The sequence below is a fragment of the Medicago sativa genome, chromosome 2 (assembly GCF_051527215.1).
Source record: "Medicago sativa cultivar Bolivia chromosome 2, Bolivia_mono, whole genome shotgun sequence".
Lineage (NCBI taxonomy): Eukaryota > Viridiplantae > Streptophyta > Magnoliopsida > Fabales > Fabaceae > Medicago > Medicago sativa.
In genome coordinates this window covers 29,933,544-29,957,849 of record NC_140750.1, presented here as the reverse complement: position 1 = coordinate 29,957,849, position 24,306 = coordinate 29,933,544, and the positions used below count along the sequence as shown (strand labels likewise).

Here is a 24,306-nt window from a genome sequence, read left to right as displayed (position 1 = left end):
ATATGAATTTTTAAGCAAAATTTTATTTAAAAATTCTACATATGAGTTTACTTTAAAGGAGGGACCGAATGTGAAGGTAGAAAATTTTTAAGGGACTAAAAGTTGAAGGAATATTTTAAAGAGATTAAAACGAAATTTTGGTATATTTATAAAGACAAAAAACATATTTAACTCAATATATAATTTAATTGAGCTATTTTTTATTTGTTTTAACCCTCCAATTTTTACACAAATGTGACTTTCGTGATGTAGAGTTTGATAGAAAGATAATAAAGACCAACAAATGATTATTTTAATCCCAATTTAAAATTAAATCCTTTCTAATAATGTATCATTTATCAAAATTCGTCAATCACTCAAGTCTAACTTCTTAATTTGATTAAATCATTTTTATTATTTCTAATTTAAATATTTAATTTTGTTTAAAAGTTAATTGGTACACTATTTGGTATGTTTTCTTTTACAGGATCCAATTATATATATTGACGTTGAGGTAATGATTTTTTTTATAAAAGAAAATGTTATGTCAACTTGTTTTTTTTATTAGTTTTAATTATCTCTATAGTTATCTTCGTGGTAAAATAAAATAGACACACATGTGATTTTTTTATATAGACTGTACATTTTTTCTTTTGAAAGGTCTAGACTGTACATATTAATTATTTGGAAAAAAATATGATTTCATTAATAATTTTGACATTAGTTAGTTTTTTTTTTTTTTTTGAAGGAGACATTAGTTAGTTGAAGCATGTGCTTTGTAGGGGATGTGTTGAATTTTGTAAACAAAGGATAATATTATTGGAGTTCACGGGCGAGACTGAGTCAGTCTTGGACATTTTTCTCTTTTATTTTTTCTTCGAGACTGAGTCAGTCTTGGACATTTTTCTCTTTTATTTTTTCTTCTTCTTCTTTTTTTTTGGTAGATAGATGAAATGACAAAGCCATTATAAACTCACACACACAAATGGAGGTACCGGGGTACGAACCCCGGTCATAGCATTCGACCTAACAATTTCGGCATTTTGCCAGTTGAGATAGGACTTCTGGATTTTTCTTCTTCTTTTTTATTAAGGGGGAAACATTTTTTCTCTTCTAAATTCGGATCAATTTAGAGTTTAAATTTAAGCTTTCTCGGTGATTCGTTTTATCTTGTCAACTTACTTTAAACACACATTGATCAATATATTAAAAATATATTTATTCAATTTGCCATATTTTAAACACTTAGAACAACATGATACTTCGACAACCATTATCTCTCTTTTCTACTTCTCAAACTCTATACCCACCTTCCCTTTTCTTCTTTTGGAACTATCAAAGATGGGTGATTTAAGGTCAATTTTGAACTAAAATCATCCATCTAAATTGTTAAACTTTCTTTTTTTAGTTAAATAAGTGATATTTTCAAATATTATTTCGTTTGTTTTTGTGATTTTGCTGTGTTTACCCTACTTAATTTGTTTTGATTTCTCATCTTTGTGCGGTGGTTTTAATTTTACATATTAGTACGGTGTTTATTTGATTCAGGTTAAGAGATTAGCTTTTAGCAAGTACATATTCAATTAATGATTATAGTGTCGTCAACGTTGCAGATCCGGACACATGAGTAATCCAGAGACTTGAATATAGTCATAGGTACTATGCCGTTTTATGCTATTAACATGGATGTTGTGAGTTTACTTGCATATTCATCCTTTTTGTTTTTAGTTTCTTTACATATGTATTGTATCGATTAACTCTATCTATTTGTATGAATAAATATTTTTTATTTTTGTCAAAAAAAATGACACTTATTAGTGCATTTTCGACCTTTCCAATAATAAATAAGTACATTTTTAGATTAACACTAAAATTGTAAAACTTACATCAATATGATACTGTAAATTTTTAGAGTTTTAAAAAGAATCAGTATGATACCGTAATTTATTTATTTATTTTTTAAGAAATATGATACCATGATTTTGTCAAGCTCGCTATCAATTTATCTTATGTTTTAGTACATTACTTCTTGACTTATTTAATTATTAAAATTACTTTTTTTTACAGTAGTGATTGAAATTACTTGTAGATTTTGAAATGAAAAACTAATATGTCAAACAAATTCAAACACTGATGTGAACTTATTTACAATTAAATTTTCTTAGAAACTATATTGTTTTGTGTTTCGATCTAGGTCGCAACCAAAACTATGACTGAATTTGGATATCCTCTCTCGCATGTCTAGAAGGACCAACATATGGACGCCTCCATGGACCGTATTGGAATAATGTCCTCTTGGGAGTAATATAAGTCATTCAATCTCGATCCAATGATATCTTTTTCATAATTTGCTTTCAACTGTCCATATAGGACAAAAACCATAAACTCTATATAAATACTAACTCAATGACATTGGTGCAGGTACACATACATTTTACCATACATCACCTCACAAATCCACGCCGCTTGTTGATTTGAGCATCGTACCCCCCCCCCCCCCCCCCCCCCCACACACACACACACACACACCACCACCCCCGTTCAAGAAGAAGGATGTTGATGAAGGTTCTACCTTCAGAGGCCATCCAACTCGATCATCTAGAGATATCAGGTCAGGCAAGATCAGTGTCGACTTCAATGGAGACTGAACCTCATAACAACCTTTCCATTGTTCCCTTTCAAGCTTGAAAGGAGGCATAAAAGCTTGAAACTGTGTGTGGGAAAGAAGTGCCCAAGACATGGAACACACGTAACCTTAAGTAATATTTCAGTTAAATGTAACCGACCTAATCAGCCTTTCATGTAAACAATTGTATATGTTTTAATTCACACTTTGTGTTGTTTATCCTTTTTTACAAGATCATACTTCATCGACGAAATTATGGAAAATCACCCAAAGTTAAAGTCCGACGATAATAAATACACAATCCCACCCAAGATATGTACGTTATACCATCCCTTAGAGATCGATTCAGGGAATCTGATGACAAGTCATCTTACCTTATTCTTAAGCATGTTTTTAAGTCATTTTCAGTAGGTTTTTCTTCCAGAATGGTGGAATATTAGAGCAATTGCATATGATTTCGGGACATTTGTAATATTTTCTATAATTGAGTCATGTAAATCTATTCTTCCCGAAACATAGGAATTTTAGGGTGTTTTGAATTGACGAAAAAATCATGCAAATCGGCAAAGCAAGAGATCTTGAGACTTTGGGAAGATCAAGAATGAAATTTAAAGAGGCCTCATAAGACATTGTAGTGGGAGGAATTATGTTCCCAAGTCTCAAGACATCTTATATGGAAGCAAACACCCAAAAAGACGAAGAAATAGACATTTCATCACCGAACTGCACTCACATGTGCTCTGAGCATGAAACCATTTGCCTGAAGCATCAAAATGCTCTCTCAAATGCGCCCCGAGCATGGCTAAAAACGGTCCAGAACTTATTTTTTTCTATTTTTTTAGTGGAAAAGGCCCAATTCTTGAGCCCAACTTTAGGTAGAAACTCTCCATATAAATACCACTCCTTTCATTCATAATTTTTCATTTAGAACGAATCACTTCAAGAGGAAGGCAAGTAGTAGGATCTTCCAAGGGATGAGTTTCTATCCTCACTTCGAGTCTCTAGGGTATGTTCATATTAAGGATAGAACATGTTTTCAACTCTATCTTATAAGTTTTTTTTTTTTTTTTTGCTTTTGACAAAACTCTACTCCCTGTTTCTTAAATTATACGACGTTTTGACCATTTCACACAAATTAAAAAATATAATTAATGTTGTATGAGAAAGAGAAACTACAACTCATTTTACAAAATTATCCTTCATTTACGGTATATAAAAGATAAATTAAATAATTAAAAAAAAAAGTAATAAACATTTGGTGATATAATACAAAAATTAGTATATAATATTTTATTGGTATTATAAAACGATATGATAAAATATTTCTCAAAACCAATTTATAACTTGATGTAGAGGGAGTATTTTATAAGCTGAGCTAGCTTTTATTCACCCACGTGATTTTTATGACATTTTTTGTTTTAATTTCTCTTGACTATTAGGCGTGATATTCATGACCATTAAAGCTGCCCCACTTCCTCTCCATTTGGAAAATGCAGATTTATAAGAGGCTTTTACATCTTTTGCAAGCAAAGGTTTACAATGCCGTTTCCTATTTCACCCACTTATACTTTTAGCCCTTATTATATTATTAGTTTTTTTTATTAAATATATTTTTATCCCTATAAAATTACAAGCTTTCAAATTTAGTCTATACAAAACTTTTATTCACTTTTAATTTCTACTTGCATTTTATAAGGACTATTTTGAAGGACTAAAAAAATATCTCTTTTTTGTAAAAAGTTTTTAAAATAGGGACTATTTTTGGAGGACTAAAAAATTACCATTAAAATTTTATAGGGACTAAACTTAAAAACTCATGATTTTGTACGGAATAAAAACATATCTAACCCTAGTTTTTGTAGACAAATGTTAGTAATATTAACAGGTTATCATAATTTTCCGGGATCGAACCTAGACCTCCTCCTACAAACTCCTTCAATCGTTACTTAATATTTTCCATGATATTGTTCCATAATTTTAGTTTGGTGCAACAAATACACAAATTATTTCTATTTAAACACGAAAAATATGTTAGCCGTGTGTCAAAATATATTTCATAAATTGATGAGGTGTTGGTGTTAAAATCTTGATATTATCAAGTATTCGTTAGTTCTGAAAAACACAATTTAAAAGAGGCTTTTACATCAATCACAAACCAAATTATTACAAAAATGTGGAAATATTTTTGTAATTAATGACAAATATTTTAGATCGGTTCAATTGGGGAAGTTTTACCATATACCCCTACGCTTATACTTTCACCCCTACAAATTATTTTAAAATCCAATTTTACCATTTTTGTCAATTGACTTCACACCCCCACAGAATACATTTTCTGTGCCAAAAGTTTCCTGGTATTTGTGAATAAATCTCTTGATAACTTGCAGATTGTATTGTGCAACACACATCCTCTGTTCAACTCCCCAATTATCTCCCATGCCTGTAACTATGTTGGTACAAATTCACAGCTTTGATAATCCATTAATTACAACGCCTTGGTTCTTTCATAAATTAAATTAAATGGTATTGCTTGCACATGATAATAGTAATTTGATGAAACCAAACAAAAATTTTATTGAAATAAAAAATTGAAAACAGCTTTGTAGAATAAAGAGGAATCATAGATCAATTTCATTTTGGGGATATTTATTTTGTAAACCATTATTCTTTCCCGTATTGTAATGTAAAAACATTCGTAGATGCAAAATTGAGGGAATGATTAATAAGTAAACTAAAGGTTATGTGTTGAAATCATAGAAGAAAAACAAGAAGAATCAGAAAAATTGAAATGGTGAAGGAGAAGGAAGAGAGATGGAATCAGTTTTGTGGGGGTGAAATCCAATGATATAAAGGGTAAAATTGAGATTTTCTTCTTACTTGTAGGGGTGAAAGTATAAGTGTATGGGTATATGGTATAATTTCCTTCAATTGTATCAACTGGCTGGTTCGGTCCAATACTTTTTTTTTTTTTTTTTTTAGCAAGGTTCGGTCCAATACTTAGAACAATGGTCAATACAGTGAAATCATAATAAATCTCAAAAAATGAGCAGGCAACTTGTGCATTTGTGTAACCTTGAGAAAAAAAATTTGTTTATGAAATGTAATCTTGGAAAATTTATATAAGCAACTAGTTTTTTTTTTTTTTTTTTTTTTGTTATATAAAACTCATCGCCTAAGAAATCTATCGAATTAAGTATGACAAATGAAATTACTAAACAAAAAAGAATAAAAGACTTGATTGCTCCATCCCCTCACAAAAATGATCATATTATACATGAACTGGGGCCTGATTGATATGGAACTCAACATGCTTAAGGGATATTTGATATACCTCAAAATTCAAAATTCATAATCAATGTCTGTTACATTGTCTGAGACGGCACGCTTAACCAATATTCCTTGCTCATTGTATTGATCCAAATTATTACACGGTTTTGGAAAGATTGTCCCGATTACCTGACCATCCACAAAAGCACACTGAAAAATATGCTTGTGTTTGTAGGTTATCCCAACCTTCATATCCTCGAAAGTCACATTTCTGACCGGAATCTCTTTACTACCTAGAATGCGTACAGGTACACGAACTCCCTTGCCACGAATATTGGTGAAGCTTATGTCTCTGAGAACCTGGAAGTGCTGTATGGTCATATCCAGCATCAGGGTGTTCGTTGTAATCAGTTCTGATAACAATTCCATTACAGACATCGTTGAAAGTCAGATTGCGATAAGTTATTTGGTGAACGTATCCACCTCTTCCAGGCGAGGTCTTGATCCTGATGGCACGTCTAGATTTCCATACAAGAATGTTCTCGATGGTGATATTGGATACTCCACCAGACATTTCACTTCCTATTGAGATGCCAGCACTGTTGCATTTCACACAAAGAACAACATTGAGCTTCAAACTATTCGAATGCCTAACATTTTACGTGTTTCATAATCATAAATGTTTCATAATGCTTACTAACAATTCCATATTGGCAAAAAGCACATTGAGTTGAGTTAGAAATTCAGCTCACCTGACATTAGAACGAACGACGAGATTTCGGATTACTATATTCTTAGAAGGCTTTCCATAAGCAATTCCATACTGATCCCAGCCACTTTTTATCGCAATTGCATCATCCCCGACACATATGTAACAATCCTCTATCAACATATCCTCACAAGAATCTGTACATATCATAGAAACTGGGTCCTGTTAAAATTTCTTCATACAACATACTAAGACAAATGAACATTTTAGTAGAAGAATAATCGAACATTGACTCGGATTCTAACCAGAGAGCATTATGTACACTTAGTAATGATAACCAGAACAACTGTCAAATAAGATATTATACAAGGTAAAATTATGGCTGCCGACTCAAGATATGTTACTCTTCTCTATGATGATATGGTAAGTTTTATTGACAGGGTTATTACTTATTACTGAAATGTCTTTGAAATTAATGGAGTAAGATAACACTGTCTTGATAGCTCCTTTCACAGATGAGGAGTTCAAGTAAGCTCTTTTTCATATGTTGCGAAGACGTAGTTCATTCTTGTCTGAATTGGCTCGAGGATGAATTTATACCTGTGGCTACAAATAACACTAACATTGCCCTAATGTGATCAATGTCATCATGTAATGTTTCTTAAAAGATTCTTTCAAAAGCAATGGCTAATAGACGGACAAAGTAGTGTTCAATTGTGTCTCAGAGTACAAATTATTTTTTCTTCCTAGCTTTCCAAAAGCAATTTCAATCACCGGAGCCGAAGGTAAGTACTGAAAATAATTCATCTATTTCTGATATGACTTACTAATTGCTTTGTGAAAGGAAAAAAAAAATGTTCTGTCAAATTCCCTACTCTAAATTTGTCTCCTCTAAACATTTTTTACCTGCAGCATAAAAGCTTTACTACATCTGCTAACTCTGATGAGAAACTCGACATATGCTAAGAGGCACCAGAGAATAAAAATTAGGTCTAAGCTATGTATGAAGAGATGAAAGAACTTGAAAAGGAATGAAACTTCGGAGATTGTTAAGAGGCCAAGGGACGAGAAACTCGTTGGCTGCAAGTGAATGTGTACAATCATGCATGAATCTTATGACACTCTTGCCCGATTCAAGGAAAGACCAGTGGTTGCTCTAGTATAAGCCATTCTATAACCCCTATATTTTGGCTTGTTTTTCAAGTAATAACCTTGATAAAGATGAAACTATCCACCCCTATCATGAACATCTAGTAAATCGCAACTCAATATAGAAACAACCAACATATCATGTATTTAACTATGAAATACTTATTGTATTATAGAAAAGATACTTGCCAGGATCTATGCCATCAGTATTTGGAGCATCATCTACAGGAGCCAATATCGTAACGTTTTTTACTGTAACGTTCTTGCAGTCGTATGGATGAAGAGTCCAAAAAGGAGAGTCAAGCAGAGTAATATTTGATATCACAATGTCACTAGACCACATTATCTGAACAAGTGGCCCCTTGTATGGTTGAGAAGATTCTGGTGATATTTTGTCCACCATGTACGTCCTTGTCCATCTATGGTGCCATTATGCCCTGTCAATCATGCGAAATGATAGAGTCGGAAACTTAGAGATTATACGTTAAACAAAGAAAAGTTAGAGACCTAGGATTGTGCAAGCCTACTTTGTTTATCGTTATCATGGTTGAATCGTAATTAGTTCACCCTGCTTACAAGTTCAGTATGCGCGACTGTATAGTTCATCTAATGTTGCCGCAAAATGTATTTTATTTCAGATTCTTAAAATTTAGGTCGGGAGTAACTCAGCCCTACAAAACGAGCTTGTAAAGACTCTTAACACGCTTACCTGTTATCACAACATCTGTAAGATTTTGACCATGAATCAAACTGCTATACCGCGGTCTAGGATGCTCTCTACCATATCCATATGAAGGCAATGCAGGCATCAATGGCCAATACTTTTCATCCTATTAATCATCATACAAGAGAACAAACACAGCATAAGCAAAAGTTTAAAACTTTAATCAACCATTCTATTTATGGTCATAATTATTCATATTTTCCCTAGTAACAATGGATTCAACTTATATGCAGTGTTAGTGTGAAAAAGTTTTACTCATACATTCAATTATGGATCTGTGTGTTACAACGTATGATTTTTATAGTTCATCATCTTTTTGTAATATTTTTTCCAATAAAGAATTTATTTAAAAGAAAACTTCAAATGAGAAATTGGCTTGAATAACTTATCTTAAAAAATCATTTTAAGTATTTCATCTTTTTGGTACGTTTGACTTTTTTGGATAATAAAATTTTTAAAAAAAATGCTTAAAATGAGTAAAAAATGTGATTTTTATAATGTTAAATTTGTAACAATGAATATATAAGTTTTTTTTTCCTTTCAAATAGATAATTAAAAAAAAAATACTGGAGAAAAAGCAGACCAAGTTAAGTACAAGGTGTGCCTAACGAGAAAATAGTACAAAGTATCATAATACAATGAATATGAATGTCAAATTACTTTTTTAATTTATAACAAACGAGTTTGAAATAACTTTTGTAATTTTTTAGTAAGTTTTCATGCAAATCATTTTTAGATTTATATCAAATGAGTCGGAAATAATTTTATAGTTTTTGAGTAGGTTTTCACACAAATTATTTTTAGAAACAAAGAAAAAACAATAACTTTTTAAATCTGGAACAAACGGCCCCATATCACTCTCATGCCATCTTATCTTATTATATTAATCCCCAAAGTATAATTATTTACTTGACGAATGGTGAGATGTCAAGGAATGCATTGTAAAATATGTTTACAATGTCAACCATATCAATTAAACTTGTTGGCTCTATTATTCGAGATTGTATTAGTTTTAAGGGTAGTTTTTGTAGTTTAAATTTTTTGCATATTAGGCGTGAAGCCAACCAAGCAGCTCATTATTTAGCTAAATATGCTCTTAAGAATTTAGATTGCATATGGGTCGAAGAAACTCCGCCTTGTATTTCTGCAGTCTTGACATTTGATTTATTGTCAGACTTTCGTTAATGAAATTGTTTTTCAACGTCAAAAAAAAAAAATTAAACTTGTCAGCAAATCTAAAATAAAATAAATAATCAAGAGTAAATAGCGTTGTAAAATATTTTTACAATGACAACATGAATCATATAAGAAAATAAAAAATAAAAAAATAAATTGTAAATACAAAACATATTTCTAAAACATATATTTAAATAAAAAATAAATTCTAAAAATATTCTAAACAGAAATACAAATTATAAATCCTAATGATATCTCATTTTATATCTGAAATATATTTTCCTTTAGAAAAATATCTAAAATATATTTAAATCTAAAATCTTCAAAAAAAATATATCTTTGACCGTCAACAGTCTCATAAGACACATGTGAGATTAGAACATGTTGGCATATGATTTGCAACTAACGGTATTGATTTGACATATTTAGAGCAAGTTCATGCAATAGTCTGTTTCCTGACGGTATTGATTTGATATAACCAGAGTCTTAACAAGAACAAAAGTGCCACCTTCGTCTCTAATGCACATACATGACAATGACATACCTATGTCAAGCCTTCAGTTGCATAGAGAAAGATGCGTTGATATTACAATTATATTTGCCTCGCTGCGGTCTTTGCCACCGCACAACTGTTGGATCTGCTGCACCTAGACATTGTGCTCCCTGCCAATCTGTCCGACGTTTCTGCTGAACTAGGTGTCGGACCTGCATTATTTGCTACTGTCCAGGACCTGCCTTACAGTTTGAGTTGCCTTCTGCCACAGTTTCAGGTTGCAGTTCTTCCACAAACTCCATAGAATAGCATAAAACGGCTGACATTGGTCTGCAATAGCTGCTGTTAGTGGAGATAACTGCTGCTGCTCACTACAAGAAACATTGGATTTTGCCAGGGGCAAAATCCCTGAGAAAAGGGACATAGCACTAGCGCTTTCTCGACAAAATCCCTGCAGTTTCGGTATCCCTCGCTGCTTTCTCGACAGCATGCCGCATAGCACTAGCACGCCAAACTTGAATAGCAAAGGGAGATCAAGTATAATATGTGCAAGGTCTTCATACATGGCATCACAACTTACACAATTTAGTGGACATTTTGAATTCCTTTCTATTGAAGAGGAGCTCTTATTTTTTTTTTATTACATAAACATGAACACATTTTGATTGAAGGCCTTTTATCTTTGTTAAGTAATTTATTTATTTTTTAGGCTTGAAGCCCTAGCATTGGTTGATTTCTCAGCACTTGGGAGTTGGGACAGCCTTGATCGTATTTTGGTTGAAGAATTATAATTCGATCATTAAAGATATTTTGACAATTGAATCAAGTTGAAGTTTTATGATTATTGAATTTTTCCATAAAACTAAGTTTTTTTTCTTCCCTTCTAATACATGGATATCTTTTTGTTTTTGGTTACCATATTAAAGGTATGAAGTTTTCACCGTCGTTTAACGGTAATATTAAGTTTTCTTTTTCCTTTCTAATCTTGGTCGGAATATCCCTTACCACTTGTGTGCGTAAGCGGTTCAAGTCCCTTACAACTTGCACTACAAGAAATGTTGCATTTTGCCAGGGGCAGAAGCCCTGTCAAAATGCAAAAAGTCTTGGCAAATGGACGTTTGCCAGGAGCTTTGCCAGGAGCAGAATCACCAGCAAATATGCCCATCGCAAATGAACATGCCAGGGCTTTAGCTCCTGGCAAATGCGCTCCTGGCAAAGGCCCCGACACAACCCCTGCAAAATGTGTCAAGACATGCTTTTCTGACGCATGCAGTCCTTTGTAGACCGTGTCAGAGTCACATCAGTCCTTTTCAGAAACATGTCAGGCGCTTTGCCAGGGGTTAACGTTTTTTATTTGTTATAAAAATCAAAATATTAAAATTTAATAATAAAAATAATTTTTAAAAAGAATTAAAAAAATTCGAAAATTAATTCAATTTAATTATTAAAATATTTAAAATAAACTTTTTTAAATTGCTTTTTTTAAAAATTGTTTTAATAATAAAAATTATTGGCAATTAAAGTAATAGCAAACATAAAACATAAAATATTGTCTAGCAACATTGAAATTTAAATTGTGCCAAATACTACACACCATAAGTATCAAAACAGTAGAAATTGTGCCAGGAAGTATAAGAAACTTCCCCAAAAGTATTACAGACCTAGAAATTAAATAGATAAAGCCATAAAACTTCAATCCTCATCATCCACATCATCTACGGGATAAGGCTCAACATTGGGACTTAAAACCGGCGCACTAGTGTGGGAGGGATGTTGAGGCTGTGATTGCCTAAACTGAGCCAGCTGCTCCTCATATGATCTTGGCGGTTAAGCAAATCTTGTATAACGGCCGCTTGACTCGCCATCTGTTGCGTCAATTGCTCTTGTGTCAATCTGTGAATAAGCTCTCGCATCTCTGACGTCAGCTCAGGCTGCTGGGAGGATCCTTCACCATGATTGAGGGTTAGTCTTAGGGTTGATGCAACACTACCCTTCCGGTAGTTAGCGCCTAAGTTACCAAGACCGTATAGCTTTCCCTTCTTCTTGTCTCCAGCAACTTTTTTCCAAGTGTTGGAGGTCAAAGAATGATCAATAGTAGACCCTTGAGAAATAGCCTCGGCAAGCTGCCGGTCATACTCCTCCTGTTCAAATAATAACAAAATATTTAAGGACACAACTGGAGTATTCAATGTGTATGCATCATTCACACCTAGTGTTCAAATAGTAAACCCAACATTAAACAAAACAAAACAGATTGTCAGTAACAGATTGAAGCCTACGTAAACAAAACAAAACAAAACAAGTAACAGATTGCAAGTAACAGATTGCAGCCTAAACAAAACAAAACAAGTAATAGATTGCAGCCTACGTAATCGGAATGTTTTTAAAACAAAATCAGACCAAATAATCTCATTACAAGTAACAGAAAACAAGGTGGAATAAACAAAATCAGAACAAATATTGTCATTACAAGATTGCAGCCTACGTAAACAAAACAAAACAAGTAACAAATTGCAAGTAATAGATTGCAGCCTAAACAAAACAAAACAAGTAACAGAAAACAAGTAACAGATTGCAGCCTACGTAATCGGAATGTTTTTACAACAAAATCAGACCAAATATTCTCATTACAAGTAACAGAAAATAAGGTGGCCTACACATTCATGTAGCAGTTTAATCAGGTAACCAAGGTAGCCTTAACAAGGTGACCAAATATTCTCATTACAAGGAACAGAGTAATCAAAGTGCTCTTTTACACTCGCGACACACAAACATTTCATGTGCAGAATAATAACATTAAGGCCTAAAATGTGACATATAATTATCAAAGATTACCTGCACTCTCCTAGCACGCTCGTCGCAGTATTGGCCGGACCTATTTTTGTGCGTTTCGTCGTGAAGCTCGTTAATAAACGGATCTCGACGTAACCTACTAGCCTATTTTTCACAAGAAATAAAATTATGAATTAATTAAACATTAAATTTAATGGGCAAATGCATAAATTTAGTAGTATTGATTTAAAACAATCAAAATTAAATGATATGGAAAAATAAATAAAAGTATATTATTTTTACCATACGCTCAGCGTGCTCTCCGTTGCTTAAGCAACCACCAGTGTGAATGCATCCTCCCTTTTCCGACGCCCGATTCTTCTTTGATTTGTCGGATTTTTCCTTGAACGCCTCAGACGCCCAGTACTTAACCAATTCATCAAAGATAGGCTGGCCAATCCAATGTGGCCGCTTTCTTGTCTCCTCAAACCGAATACGGGCTCTTCTAAGTAAATCCGAAAAACGCGCAGCAGCTCTGATATGAAAATTACGCCGCATTATATCATGATACCTAGCGTCCCAAGAACACTTAGTCTGCATTATAACATATTAAACAAAATTAGTATACTATCTTTTATAGCTCCTGATGCTCTAAAATTATCTCATGATCTTGATAGTTGCCCATTAATACTAGTCATTCAATTCAATTAATTGATTTACCTGCTCTAACAGATATTTTTGAGAACTGTGTTCAGTCAACAATGTTAACCGATATTAGGCATAACCCATTGTGTGTGTGTGTGTGTGCTGCCACTCATATTACTTTTACCTAAATGGCTCTCTGAAGAAGATGTCAATTATTATGCTTCCAAATTTGAACAAAAAGGCTTCACTGGCGGACTAAACTACTATAACAATTGTGCATATGAAGTAAAATAAAAATTATGATATAGATTTAAAGTAACCTCAAAGAGCCTAAACCAACGCTCTTTCTCATCATCATCCACATCACCATATGTCTTCCAAAATTGATGATAGCAGTTATGAATGATGGATCTGATTGCTTCAGCAGCCGGTTTGCAAGGCAAAAAACTGAAACAATAAAAACTCATAATTAAACATTACTACAACTTAAAATGTGCATAAAATAATTGAAATTGAACTTACGAGTTTCCACTAGGCTTTTAGATGAATTGACTACGAGAATCTCTCGGATAATCCGGGAAAACATCATCAACTAGCACCAGCTCTCCACCACCCTCTTCGACCACATTTTCTTGTTGGGGTTGTGGTGGGTTTTGTTGTTGTTGGGGTTGTGGTGGGTTTTGTTGTTGTTGGGGAAAAGGTGGGTTTTGTTGTAGGGGGATTTGTTGTTGGGAAAAGGGTGGGTTTTTTGTGGAGGGATTTGTTGTTGTTGAGGAAGGGGAAGGTTTTGTGGTGGGACTGAATATAGTGGGAAATGATAGCTCGGAGGAAGGTAGGTCCCAAAAGGAGGTACGGTGCCATAATATCCTGGAGGGCACATGTAAGTGGGAGGAGGCGCATAACCCATAGCAGGAGCAGCTACACTAGCCTGGGAGGACCCAGGTGATCCCTGGCTAGACGAAGCAGAAGATGCAGTAGATGCAGTAGAAATGACAGGCATGGGGTTTAACCTGGCTTCTGTTGCTGCATCCACAATGTGAGTAGTATACCGCTTCCTGTTGTTGTTGCCCTTGCTCTTTCCATTATGTTTCGGAGGCATTCCGAGATATTTATCAATAATAAAAACATCATATCAAAACCATAGTAATTCTAACGTCTTGCTAAAAAAATCTCAAAATGAAATTGGAGGCTTGAATGCTTCACTGCATGAATTCAACCAGACCTCAAAAACAAGTCACTTTATTACTTATAATCCCCTAAAAAAAATATTCTGCTAGACCAAAAGAATTATTCTGCTAAACAAACTTTAAAACCAAACCACACTGAAAGTATGGTACTAAAAGGCCCTTCAGTGAAAGAAGATGCAATATAGTTCTAAATTAACGCATGTAATTCAAGAATTCACCACTTGTGCTTAAGAAAAACGCAACACAAGCCCTATGCAAAAATGACAGCAGATTCAACAGAACAAAAAACCAGCTCGTGTAATTATTCATGTAGTAGTTTATTATTATAGAATTAGAAAAAAAATCAGCTCATGTAATCATTCATGTAGTAGTTCATTCATTCATGTAGTATCTGCTTAAAAAAACCAGTAGTAGAAAACCAACTCATGTAAAAAAACCAGTAGTAAAAAATCAGCTCATGTCATCATTCATGTAGTAGTTCATTCATTCATGTAGTATCTGCTTAAAAAAACCAGTATTAGAAAACCAGCTCTTCTGCTACTTTGCAAAAATCCTAAACTCAGCAAACTAGCACAGTAGTAGTTTTCTAATCATTCATGTAATCATAGAATTAGAAAAAAAAATCTCAACGTAACCATGATTCAAAGTAATGACTCCCAATAAGATCATTTTTGTGAGTCAATGTCATGAATGACTGACAGATATTGTTAACACATGGGAAGGTAGTGAACTATATGCACTTGGGAGTAAGTGCTCCATGAAAACATGCTTATCATGACTTTTCATTCCATTTACCCTACTAGTTTTAACATCGGCACACCTGCCCAAGTTAGAACAATATCTGTCATGCATTCTCAAATCTTTCAACCATTGACAAACTGCCTTAGCTTCTTCGAAAGTTAGAGTGTATATTTCCTCGGGTTTCAACAACTTTCCATTCGGTTGAGGTTTTAACTCCAAGTCCTTTCTTTTACAATACACTTCTAAGTCTTTTCTGGCTTTCTCATTATCTTTTGTTTTCCCTTTAACATCCATCACTGTGTTAAATATGTTGTCAAAAAAATTCTTCTCAATGTGCATTACATCAAGATTATGTCTGAGCAAGTTATCTTTCCAATAGGGGAGGTCCCAAAATATACTCTTTTTTGTCCAGTGGTGGTCAACTCTGTATCCTGGTATTGGGACAGTTGTGCCAAAATCAGTGAATTTAGGATAATCACTAACTCTTGTGCACACCTCTTCTGATGTGATTTTTGGGAGAGGGCCAACTACTACTCTCGTATCCTTCAGGAAGCCATTCTTACTTCTTCTAAACGGGTGATTATGAGGCAAGAAACAACGATCAAACCACGAACTCTTCCCTCCATGTTCGAAAGTAAACGCCTTCCTATTTTCCATACAATGTGGACAAGCCATTTTTCCGTGGGTGCTCCAACCAGACAACATGCCATACGCTGGAAAATCATTAATTGTCCACATCAAAGATGCTCTCATTAGAAAATTCTGTTTGGTTGAAATATCGTATGTCAATTCTCTAATCCACAACCTCCTCAAATCATCAATTAAAGGTTCTAGAAACACATCTATGCCTGCTTTAGGGTTATCTGGCCCTGGAACAACACACGCCAAATACATGTACGGCTTTGTCATGCACATCTTAGGAGGGAGATTATAGGGGGTTACAATGATCGGCCAACAAAAATAGGGTTTCGATGATGCCTTGATATATGGAGTAAAACCATCAGAGCACAATCCAAGTCTTACATTACGCGTATCTGCTGCAAAATCAGGATATACTTCATCAAAGTGTTTCCAAGCTTCACCATCAGATGGATGTCACATGACTCCAAGAATTTTGTTTGAATAATGCCACGTCATATGGCTAGCAGTTTTCATCGATGCAAACAATCTTTGTAATCTTGGTATTATTGGCAAGTAAAACATTGTCTTATTCGGAATCCTCCCACTCTTGGTTAGACGATTCCGTGGACTCTGACAAAATTTGCATTCCACCAATGCTCCGTCATTTTTCCCAAATTCATTGTCATAAAACAACATGCAACCATTTATGCAACAATCAATCTTATCAACTTTTAATCCCAACTTCATCACCAACCTCTCAGCATCATAATAAGTTGCTGGCAAATTATCTTTAAAAGGAGTCACATCCAACAACATCTCCGTAATTTCATCCACACCTTTATCAGCAACACCATAATTTGCCTTATGAGCTAAAAGTCTGACACACATTGATAACTTTGATTGCGTACACCCTTCAAACAGCGGGACATTACATTCACTCAACAACTGGTAAAATCTCTGGGCTTGCTCATTTGGGGGTTCTTCACCTTGTTCATCTTCAACATCATCATTGTAAGACAATTCCACACCTAAAGCATCAGCAACCATATCATTCATCATGTTGAATTGCTCATTGTCATCCACATTTATTCCACTACTTGAAGCTTGTGCATTGACTCCCGCCCCAAAATTTTGAAACTGTTCACCGTTATAAATCCAAACCCAATAATCAGGCATAAATCCAACTTTTTTCAAGTGTTTCTTCACTTCATTGGGGTCAGTCTTTATATATCTACATGCACATTTAAGACACGGACATCTTATCCCTCCCTCATTTTGACAAACTTGTTGTCCCCATGCCCATGAAATAAATCCGTGAACTCCTTGGACAAAAAATCCTCTTCTTCCCGGAAACGTTCTGTCATACATCCAACTACGATAATGCTGATAATACTCCATCTTTGTCACGTTCAACTATAACATTCACATATTTAAAGATTAGAAATTAAACTATAACGTTCACATATTAAAATATTACTTAATGTTGTTTTTGTACTAACTAACATAAATTGCACTAAATTTCTTTACGTGCAAATCATATTACTAACTAAATTATTATTTTTACTAACTAACCTAAATTGCGCAAAATTTCTTTACGCGGTAATTTTTTTAACGCGGAATTGATTTTAATAAACAAATTTCTTTACTTAAGAAATAGTTTGTAGTTAAAAATTATTTTTTTATACAATTTTTTTTCCTAATTTTAACAGCTCTACCTTAGAAATTTTTTCTTTAAAAATTTTATTACAGAAAAATTGAAATATATTTCAAAAAAAAACTTGAACATGAAAAAATTATAACATCATCCATATCATTAGTATTTATAAGTAGAAAAACTACTAACTTGTTGAAGCTTGATGATAGAACAGATCCAAACAGCAACGAGGATGGCAAGGGAACAACAAAAGGCAATAAACTTGGACACTGTTGCAAATTAAACAAGTGAGAAAAAATAAGTAAATAAGCAATAAAAAAATATAACATGAAATTATAACAAGTGAAAAGAGTTATACCTAATGAAATAAGTTTAATTGAGATGGGAATGAGCAGAATTTTTTTCTAAGGTTGAGAGGCATTTTTTCTAAGTGTTAAAAATGAATATGTCTCCATGAATGAATGGAACAGTGCTGTTATTGTAAAAATTATAGATCTGCAATTTGCCAGGAGCCAAGCCAGGAGCTACCCCTGGCAAGGCTCGGTCTCCAACCCCAATTAGTAGCCGCAGGCCTACAACAAAACTGTCAGCAATTTGCCACGAAATTGTGCATTTTGCCAGGGGTTGAGCCCCTGGCATGTCAGCTTTTCAGAATTTTGTCAAATCTTCTGCATAATGCAGAGATTCCCTTGACTTTAGGGCTCAAATTTGAATTAAATTTTCCCGCAAAAAATTTGCCAGGGGTTTGCTCCTGGCTTATGGTACAATTTGTAATTGCAATTTGCCAGGGGTTTCCCTGGCATTACTCCTGGCAAATTTGCCAGGAGCTGATGCTCCTGGCATTATTCTCTGGCAAAACGCAAGATTTCTTGTAGTGTTGGACCAATCTATTTCTTGGTTAATACATGCATATCTAATCTCATCGAATAATATTAACAACCATTGTTAATATTAACAAATTCTATTCGAGGTAATCTCTGGCTGAAAGGTGAATTTAACAAAAGCATGTTGGTGGGGTGAATGTGTCTGATTCTTGACTGACTGAGGCGTCGTTGTTATTGAACCGTAAAATTGATTATATCCCTTTTTTGTATCTCGGTCTTCTGATAGGTGGTGATCATCGCCAGTTAAACTTTTGGCATTCGTTGGTTGAACGTATTAAAAAGAAGTTATTTGGATGTAAAGTAAAAATTTGTATTTAGGTGGTCGCTTGGTGTTGGAGAATGGATGTGGAGAGTTTAATTTGACTTTGGTAGGTAAATGGTGTTGGAGAATGAATGTGGAGCAAGTGAGCCTTTGGTTTAAGGTTTTAGTAGCTCGGTATGGAGAGGAAGATGGGTGTGTGAAGAAGGGAAGGAGAACGAGGTCAAGTTGGTGGAAATAAATAATGGGTATTAGGTAATGGAATGGGGGTGGGTAGTTGGTTTGACTAGTGGTTGGAAGGCGGTCCCTTATAAGATAGATTTAGACATCTTTTTGAGTTATTGGAGAATCATTTGGTGTATGTGCCTGAGGTGTGTTCCTTAGGGTGAGGTATTGGGGAAGATGGATGAAAGTGGCGTAGGAGGTTATTAGGTTGGGAGGAGGAGCAGAGTGTAGTTAATTGTTGTATAACATTTTTTTGCAGGATGATATGGAAGACAAATGAGACTGGAATCTTGATCCAAGCAAAGAATACACAGTAAGCGGCATCTATTATATGTTGTCTCCTGTGGAGCAGGCCGATCTTTATGGCACCTCAGATATTGTCTGGAATAAAGCTATCCCTTTGAAGGTTTCTTTGTTTGGTTGGCGATTATTACATAATCGCATACCAACGAAGGACAATTTGCTTCAGCGTGGAATTCTTCCGTCTAATTATAATGTGTTCGATTGGCTATGGGATGGAGGAAAGTGTCCATCACTTGTTTTTAGGTTGTAATTTTTATGATAACATTTTGTTTCTAATTTTGTAATGGTTAGACATTCCCTCAGCAGGTTTGATGTATCTTTCTGATCACCTCACTCAATTCAAAAGTTTAGGAGGTGAATCCAGAAATTGTATATCTTCTCTTTAGTTGATTTGGCTATCATGTGTTTGTGTTATTTGGAATGAAAGGAATGCCACATTTTTCAGCCAAAAGATTCGTCTCTGAACTAGTTATCATACTTATTTCTAATACTAATAACAATGTTAAGAAAAATTGCCAACCCTAATTCTACATCTCTTTGGCGCCAATGCTTCTTTGTTGTCATTGGTTCACTTTATTTTGTTTCATAATTATGGCAAGCACAATTCACAACAATTGATTCAAATTCTAAACCCCCTTCATTACTGATCATTAAAAACACATGTATTGGAGGAATATGAGTGGGATGCACATGCATTGCATATATTGTTGTTATTGGTCCACTATATTTTGTCCCATATTTAATGCAAGCACAATTCATAGCAGCTGGTTCACCTTCAAAACGCCTCTATTAGAGGAATGATTCAGCTTCAAAACGTCTATTAGAGGAATGCAAACAATCATATACATTGGTGTCCCAATTTTCAATTCAATGAATGGCCGTTGCAAAAATTCAAGGGTTGTCAGCATACTATATATGGATCCATTCATAGTTCCTGATGCTCCTTCATCCCTTGCTGTTGCGGGTTCATGGCGCACCAAAATAACATCCAAGCTATGCTTTCATATCAAATGTTGATAGGTGGAATTGATCACTAACTTCATGGTTAATAAAGTAGAGGTAAAGAACTAACTTTAAAAAATAGTACTAACGTACTATGTGATTTTTTATATTGAAGGGGATTCTAACTAAATATTTTGGTTTCTTTTTTTTACATTTTAATTAACTTTGAAGAGTCTATTGAAATCCCTTCATGTGCTTCCAAGTAGAAATCAACATCTAAATATTCTCAAGGATATTAGTGGAATAATAAAGCCTTCAAAGTATCAATACATTTACTGTTCCATTCATTGATTTCTCTATGTACGTTTGGAACAAATATAACTTATTTCAATTTGCTTTTTTTCTCCTTCAGAATAACGTTGCTTTTGGGACCTCCGAGTTCTGGAAAAATGACACTTCTATTGGCTTTGGCAGCACTTTGGAAATTTTGCCGATGTTTTTGGACCTGGATGCCATTGTTTGCCTTGGTGAGATTAGTTTTGATATGATTCAACGACAAAAAACTGTACGTGAAATTAAGAATGTGATATACTAAATGTTTATAGAAACTAGAATGTGTATAGAGACATGTTTCAGACTTGGAGTTTAGGGGATTGACCTATGCTAGACTTTTAGAGGGAGATAAATATAAATATCTTTAAAGGAAAATCTGGAGTGAGCTTAATTTAGAGTTTGGATAGAGTTATTGATGACTACTAATTGAGTTATACAGGGAGTTTGCAACCTTTTGGTTCCATTATGCAGTGAAGAAAAGATGAAAATATAGCTGAAAGTTTGTTGGCCAACAAGTGAACTCATATTTTTATTTGTGCACTTTACTGACTTTTGTTCATTATTATTTGTTTTTTTCATTTGATTTAGATTATAAAAGAGTTTCTTTTAAATTTTTACCTGTATAACAATGTGTTGGCTCATTTAGAACCTGGAATAGCCTTAGGTAGCATACAATGCAATTTAGTTTTTTAAATGATACTATGATAGTATGAAATGCTATATCATGATATTGGAACAAATCTAAACTCAACTGTATTATTTTTTAAAAAGAATTTACATATAAACCTTAGACATGAACCAAAAATGTATGATGCATTTGAATCTTATAGGAACTCAAAGTTATTTAGCATGGTCTTTCATGTTGAGAATGTGTCTTGGTAGTTATGCATCTCATTTAGAAATTGCTTTATAGTGTTGGTAGCTGTTGCTTTGTTTTTAGATTGTATTAGAATTAAGAAGACTAAAGTTTATTTGTTGGGACATGATTATTGGAGGACCTTGAACAGATTTGGAATGGACATTTGCAAATCTCACGAGGAAGGTTAAGATGAAATAAGAAGAATTTTCAGGTATGAATTGGAATAAAATGAAATATTGTGAATCAAATTAACTAATTGAAGTGTGTATAGTTAAAGAAACTTAAATATTACTACTCTTTTTTTTATACATCTAATTTTTTTTATCTAATATGAAATTATTTTCGTTTTTTTATATTCTGTTAGAAAGGAATTTTTTTCAATTCATAGGTAACCTCTTCTTTGAGTTCCAACCCCTTAACTTATATAAACTAAAATAATATCATGATCTTGGATTGTTGTGAACAATGAGGTATCATGGCCTCTATGATGTAACTAATGTCATGTTAGACTTTCCGGAAAAGAGAGGTTGATGGAATTGGTTGTATAAATTTGTATCTGCAAATCTTCATCTCCATGTTATTTACTATTTGTTTCTTCTCCATCTCTGTATTTTTGGATCTAATTAATTAGGATATATGTTATGTTGGTGTGCAAGGCTAATTTGGCACAGTCAATTGGGAAGAGAGAGTTCATACTTTGATGAAGTTGAGAGAGCTATTGAAAGTTATGCATTGGATTTAGGAGGGTCGTCATACTTTGAATTTAGGATTACGACTAAGTTCATTATACTACATTTTGTGCTTTTCATGAATTTAGGATTGCAGTGAAGTTCATTATACTACATGGTTTTGCTAATCCAATGCTATTTTTGAAATCCTTTTTAATGTGTTATTCTTGAATTCTTACTATATTGTGTTTTTTACAATATTCTATAAATTCTTACTATATGATGCTGGGCTTGGGACTATACTTTTTAAATTAAAGGCTATAAATGCCCGTGCGTTAGCACGGGTAGGAGAACTAGTTTGATAAAGTGACGCTTCTATCTTTTTGGTGGTTGAAAGCTAAAAACGGAATCTTAGCTTTTGATTTTCATCTCTGGTGGATTAATCCTCTTTAGTGTTTGAGTTATGTTACCTAACTAGTGATTTTGTCTTGTTTCCTAGCTAGCGTTTTTGTTACTCTCTGTTTTGTTTGTGCTCGGTTTGTAATGACTTTTGATTCCTCACCATGCACAAACAAAGATAAAACAGAAGATGAACAAATACACCAAAAATTTGTTTACCTAGTTTGATCCAAAGTGACCTATATCTTGGAGAGCGAGCATCTCTCTGATCCACTAATATTATGGTCATATGAAATAAGACCCTTGAAAAATAACTCTTCCTCATCAAAGAAATACAACATGATAAAATAGAGCAGTTAATTAGATACTCGATCTATTGAAGGCATGTCCAATAAAAAAGAGAGCAGGCAACCAATATTTTAGATTGAAGGTGTGTACAATATCCAACATGTGTCGGTGTTCGATATCGACACATGATTGGTCTTCTGACCGGTCCAGAACAATTCCCAATGTAAAAATTACTATTTTTAAATTCTTAAACAAAACTATAAGAGCACTTGTTATCATTTTCCTTTAGTAACATTATCAACAACACTCAAAATAAAACTAGCCAAAATATTCCCACATGACATACCTAATGCTGAAAAACTTGATGCAATACTAGCCATAGATTGAGGCAACTCACATATATAAAACTCATTTTGTACAACGCCATTAAAAACTTCAGCAAAACCATCAAGAATTTGTCTAGGCAATAGCCACATAACTGACATGTTCACAACACCTTGTGGAAACTCTTGAAAGCTCAATTGCTAATTTTCTTCTTTTACCTTCTACAATTGCTAATGAAGCTGTTGATAAACATATTGCTACTAATCCAATTCCCATTTTTTGTTTTACTCTGAGACGAGTCGGCGAACGCCTTAGTTTTGATGCTGAAAGGATTATGACACAATCATAGAGGACAATCCAAATTACTACAGAGAGGATCATGAATGTTGACATTGAAGCCGCGGAAGTTATGTGGCGGTTCATGGTGGATGCTTCCAATACAGAAAATGTTCCTTGACTCAAATTTATAGACATTATCATTCCTGTTGTCCAAATTGGAATGATTTTGATAATTGCTTTGAATGCTTCTACTTGATCTATTGTGCAAAGGCTCCATTGGTTTTTTAATCTTCTATCTTGTGTAATATTTTTTTGTTGATGTTTTATAAGGCCAATTAGAATCATAATCATTGGGCCATGAAAATAGATACCAAAGCCAATTAGAAGATTAAAGTAGATACCAAAGCCAATTAGAATCACATATATCATCACTCTCAAAACAGGATTATGAGTTGATTATATAATTTATGACTTTAATTGATATATGCACCGACGATAATGTAAAGAGTTGACAATAATGTAAAGAGTTTTTACAGTGTCAATCGATCATAATCATTGGGCCATGAAAATCATTTTTCTTTAGTTATATCCACTTTAATTAAAAGTCAAATAAGGTCTTATTTATTAAAATTGGTTTCAGGTCTCACTGTCTATTGAAAATTATTGGGAAATTATTGAAAAAAAGGCACCATGTTAATCTTTGATTCCTTTTTATATAGAGAAATTATGTTTGTATTTATATACACTAGTTCTTTGTTTTGTGCATCCAGAAAGACAACGTGAGGTGTTGAGAATAATTT

The 24,306-nt window shown here is 33.7% G+C and overlaps 1 long non-coding RNA gene and 2 pseudogenes across 2 annotated transcripts; 1 reads left to right on the top strand and 2 right to left on the bottom strand.

Annotated features, from left to right (window-relative positions):
• Positions 1 to 5,926: 5,926 nt before the first annotated feature.
• LOC146946113 (putative polygalacturonase) lies at positions 5,927 to 6,791 on the bottom strand (annotated as a pseudogene). The gene is made up of 2 exons (XR_015028052.1): positions 6,625 to 6,791; positions 5,927 to 6,471 (listed from the first exon to the last, which is right to left on the bottom strand). The product of XR_015028052.1 is annotated as a putative polygalacturonase (transcript).
• An 8,620-nt stretch (positions 6,792 to 15,411) lies between these two features.
• Positions 15,412 to 17,487, bottom strand: LOC146946112 (uncharacterized; annotated as a pseudogene).
• Positions 17,488 to 19,890: 2,403 nt separating this feature from the next.
• Positions 19,891 to 22,568, top strand: LOC146946111 (uncharacterized). Its single transcript, XR_015026635.1, has 3 exons — positions 19,891 to 20,473; positions 20,769 to 21,759; positions 22,205 to 22,568. It is a non-coding gene; the product is annotated as an uncharacterized LOC146946111 (long non-coding RNA).
• The last annotated feature ends 1,738 nt before the right edge of the window (positions 22,569 to 24,306 follow it).